Source organism: Theropithecus gelada, chromosome 4, assembly GCF_003255815.1.
Source record: "Theropithecus gelada isolate Dixy chromosome 4, Tgel_1.0, whole genome shotgun sequence".
NCBI classification, from domain to species: domain Eukaryota; kingdom Metazoa; phylum Chordata; class Mammalia; order Primates; family Cercopithecidae; genus Theropithecus; species Theropithecus gelada.
Window position 1 is genome coordinate 38,228,995 of NC_037671.1, and position 4,959 is coordinate 38,233,953.

Genomic DNA, 4,959 nt, shown 5'->3' on the forward strand with positions numbered 1-4,959 from the left:
TGAGATGATTTATTCTTTTTTTTTTTTTTTTTGAGACGGAGTCTCGCTCTGCCGCCCAGGCTGGAGTGCAGTGGCCGGATCTCAGCTCACTGCAAGCTCCACCTCCCGGGTTCACGCCATTCTCCTGCCTCAGCCTCCCAAGTAGTTGGGACTACAGGCGCCCGCCACTGCGCCCGGCTAGCTTTTTGTATTTTTTAGTAGAGACGGGGTTTCACCGTGTTAGCCAGGATGGTCTTGATGTCCTGACCTCGTGATCCGCCCGTCTCGGCCTCCCAAAGTGCTGGGATTACAGGCTTGAGCCACCGCGCCCGGCCGAGATAATTTATTCTGAATGAGTTAAGATTTCCAATAGCTGTCTGCATAATTGGAGAACCCCAACAAAACTTTCTCTCGCCTTTTGGATACGTGGTTTTGTGAATTGTATTGAGAAAATCTATAATTATGTTATAGGCCTGGGTATCAGGAAACAAATGGCACATTTAAAGGCTAATTAAAAAGAATGTAATGAAGGAATAAAGCTGTTAAGGAAGACAAACAAGGGATAGTCAGACATCCAGGGACTAGCAGCAGCTGGAGTTTTTACCATCTCTAGGCCTAAAGGGAGAAAACGAGGGAGATGTTATCATAACCCAGGGAGAGGTTTATTATTAATAGTTTGCCAGGGGCCGGGCACGGTGGCTCACGCCTGTAATCCCAGCACTTTGGAAGGCCAAGGCAGGTGAATCACCTGAGGTCAGGAGTTCCAGACCAGCCTGTCCAACATGATGAAACCCCGTCTCTACTAAAAATACAAAAAAAAATTAACCGGGCGTGGTGGCAGACGCCTGTAATCCCAGCTACTTGGGAGGCTGAGGCAGGAGAATCGCTTGGACCTGGGAGGCAGAGGTTGCAGTGAGCTGAGATTGCTCCACTGCACTCCAGCCTGGGCGACAAAAGCAAAACTCCGTCTGAAAAAAAAAAAAAGTTTTCCAAGGCTGCCATAACAAAGTACCACAAACTGGGTAGCTTAAACAACAGAAATTTCTTGTCTCACAGGCTTAGAAGTCTGAAATCAAGGTGTTGGCAGGGTTGGTTCGTTCTGAGGGCTGTGAGGGAGAATGTGTTTCAGGCCCTTCTACTTGCCTTTTAGATAACCGTCATCTCCCTCGCCACATGCTCTTCCCTGTGCACCTGTCTCTCATTGTGTTGGGATTTCCCCTTCTTATAAGGACACCAGTCATACTGCATTGGGCCCCATTCTAAAACCTCATTTTAACTTGATTACCTCTGGAAAGACCCTGTCTCCAAGTAAGGACACATTCTGAGGTACTGGAGATTAGGACTCCAACATATCTTTTGTCGGGTGGGGGGCAAAATTCAACCCGTAACAGAGCTGTAGTAAGAGAGGCCCGCCTGGCAGCAGCTGTGCCCTTTAATGAACCCTGCAGGGAGAGGGCAGGGAAATAAAGACCCACATCTTCTCAAACAAGTGCCTCACCACTGACAAAACCCAGCTGGAAGTTAAATGGCAAGGAAGCCTGGGTGATGCAGTCCATACAAGCCACCCTCCCCGGGCATAAAGCAGGGTGGAGAAAGGTGGAGAGTGGATCCAGCACGGCCTGTCTGGGCAGTCAGACACCCAAAGCAGCTGGCATTTTCCAAGCAGGTAAGTTTGCCTCTCGGGCACCGTGATCCCTGGAGAACCAATGCCACCTGGAGATGACCCCATTTCTGGCTTCATTCTATAAAAGCTAAAGTTTCACAAAGAAATTGTGCTGGGGTGAAAGATTCGGGGGCATAGGTGGAGAAGATGAAAGAATAAAGACCTTGGCTTGGTGGGGTGGGAATAAAGGCAGTAGTGAGGAGGGGAAGGGGATTCTCTAAGAATGAGGAGGTTAGAGATTGGTGATTCCTGAGCAGATAGGGCCCTTGCTCTGCTCCCTGGAAGTGTTCTGGGTGGGACCAATGTGTTGCAAACTGACCTTAGTTGATCATGTCCAACTCGTAGCTTTTTTTGGTTGGGAGTGATGCCTGCCAGAGAAGCTTGACATGGTGAGGGTTTGCCTCCCTGACAGGCCGATTCCCAGGACATAAAGAAAAATTTCAGACTAGAATCTGCCACATACATGTTTGTTGCACACTCATTAGCAGGCAGGCACAAAACAGGTCCTATAACCTCTCCTGTAAGTTCTTTGAGGCCCCAGCTTTCTGTCCTTTTAGGTGCTCTGGCCACAGCATGTATGAAAGATTTACTCATGGCAGGGACAACAATATCCCAGAGTCAGGACTCTCACCCTCACAGTCGGGATCAGGCAACTAGAGATGGAGTCTCCCTTATGTTTGTGATGCTGTTCCAAACCCGATTCACATCACAGGTGTTATCAGAAATGGGTTTTCACTGGTGAAAAGAGTTGCTTGTTAATTTGTGTAATGGGTTTTAGAAAAGGGCTGTCACTGTAAAAATTTATGGCAGTCAATGACTCTGAATTACTTTGTTACAGTCACTTTCTGACTAGAATATTTACTAACCACTCTTGGAATGGAAATTGCTGATTAAAACACAAGATGCACCTAGGTATGTAAGTAACTGGTGCCTACAAATGCCATCCTGTCTTTCCCAAAAGGTTTAATATGCCCAAGTATTTTTTTTAAGAAGTAGATTTATTTCTTTAAAATGCCAATTTAAAAAAAAAGCAATCTGAGAGTCTAAGACGAGGGGAATGTAAGAAAGTCTTACCGCACAACCCCTCTATGTGAGTTGCCAAAACAGAAACATGCTAAATCCTATCTAAGGTTCTGGAAGTCTCGGAAGAGCTTTCTTAAATATCCTTACCTAGAATACGCTTTCCTTGCCTTGATTCCAAGGATGATGCCAAAGTATTTTAAGGTAAATTATAACTATGATAAGATTGGGGGCCCCTAGGAGGCTTCCAAGCCAGACAAAGATGCTCTGCTATACTTAGCATGTTCCAGGGGTCATGCAGACTTGGACAATACAAATAATGAACTTAAGATAAAAAATCTGACTAGGCATGGTGGCTCATGCCTGTAATCCCAGCACTTTGGAAGGCCGAGGCAGGCAGATCACCTGAGGTCAGGAGTTTGAGACCAGCCTGGCCAACATGGCAAAACCCTGTATCTACTAAAAATACAAAAATTAGCCGGGCATGGTGGCTCATGTCTGTAATCCCAGCTACTTGGGAGGCTAAGGCAGGATAATGGCTTGAACCTGGGAGGCTGAGGTTTCAGGGAGTGGAGATCACGCCACTGCACTCTAGCCTGGGTCACAGAGTGAGACTCCGTCAAGATCAAAAGTCTTTACTGTTTTCTGAGCAGCGTGTAAACCTCCCAGACTCTTATGTGACCCTTGAGAGACAAGCTCTATAAGGACTGTGATTTAACATCTCCATCGTGGCGGGCTCAGGGTCACACTGAAATCAATTTAGGAAATACATAGAAATGGACAACATGGCTTACACATTTGAGATCTGATTTCTACTGGCTATGCAATGTTAAATCCATTTTTTTGTTTCCTTCTTTCACATACTTTCCACCATACTTACCCTCATGACAGATATTTACACTTCAGCCCTTAGGCTGTGAGAAGCAAAGAAGAAAAAAAATAGGCCTTGCTCTGTAGGACTTAATGGCTAACTCTTATATAACAATTACTGGCCGGGTGCGATGGCTCATGCCTGTAATCCCAACACGTTGGGAGGCCAAGGTGAGCGAATCACGAGGTCAGGAGTTGGAGACCAGCCTGACCAACATGGTGAAACCCTGTCTCTACTAAAAAGTTAGCCAGGCATGGTGGCGCCCACCTGTAATCCCAGCTATACAGGAGGCTGAGGCAGGAGAATCGCTAGAACCCGGGAGGTGGAGGTTGCAGTGAGCTGAGGTCGTGCCACTGCACTCGAGCCTGGGTGACAGCGAGACTCTGTCTCAAACAACAACGAAAAAATTACTGTTTACTAGACACTGTTGTCCCACAACCCTGAAACCCTACAAGATAGGTACTATTTTAATCTCTGACAGGAGAAAACTGAGGTACAACCAAGATCGTGCAAGGTAGTAAGAAGCAAGGTTTTGAATCTGGGAAGTCGGACTCTGGAATTCATACTCTCAGCAACACACTCTATTACCTACCCAGTGTAGTGGGGATGGATAGATAGGTAAGTAATTAAATACAGTGTACAATGGTACATGCAGAAACTACCCTGGAAGCACAAGAAAAACCCACTCAGCTCAGGATTTGTGGAGAGGCAAGGAAAGAGGCATTTGTTGGATGAGTGACACCTGGACAGAGTTGGCAAGCAAGAGTAGGTATCAGCTGCACACAAAAGGGAGGAAAAAAAACTCCAGTCAGAGAAAACAGCATGGTATCACAGGTATAAAACGTAAGGGGCCAAGGCACAGTGGCTCACGCCTGTAATCTCAGCATTTTGGGAGGCTGAGGCGGGAGGATTGCTTGAGGTCAGGAGTTCAGGACCAGACTGTGCAACAAACTGAGACCTTGTCTCTACAAAAAAAAAAAAAAAAAAAAAAAATTAAATAGCTGGGCATACTGGCATGCACCTGTGGTCCCAACTACTCGGGAGGCTGAGGTAGGAGGATTGCTTGAGCCCAGGAGGTTGTTGCAGTGAGCTGTAATTGTGCCACTGTACTTCAGCTTGGGCGATAGTGAGACCCTCTCTCAAACAAACAAAACAAACAAACAAACAAACAAATATATATAATGCAAGTGGGGAGTGGTGAGAGATAGCTTGCCCACAAATATTTAAATAAAAAAAAGAAGGCCCCTCTTTTTTTGGGCAGGCACTGTGTTTGGTGCTGGGGTAACAAATAGCAGGGACAGCACATCTAAGGAACTTGAACTTTCAAGCATTATGCTCCCTTACCCACTAAAATAATCTTAAAAACTAGCCCTAGGCAAAACACGCAACAAACTAGGAATAGAAAGGAACTTTCTCAACCTGATCA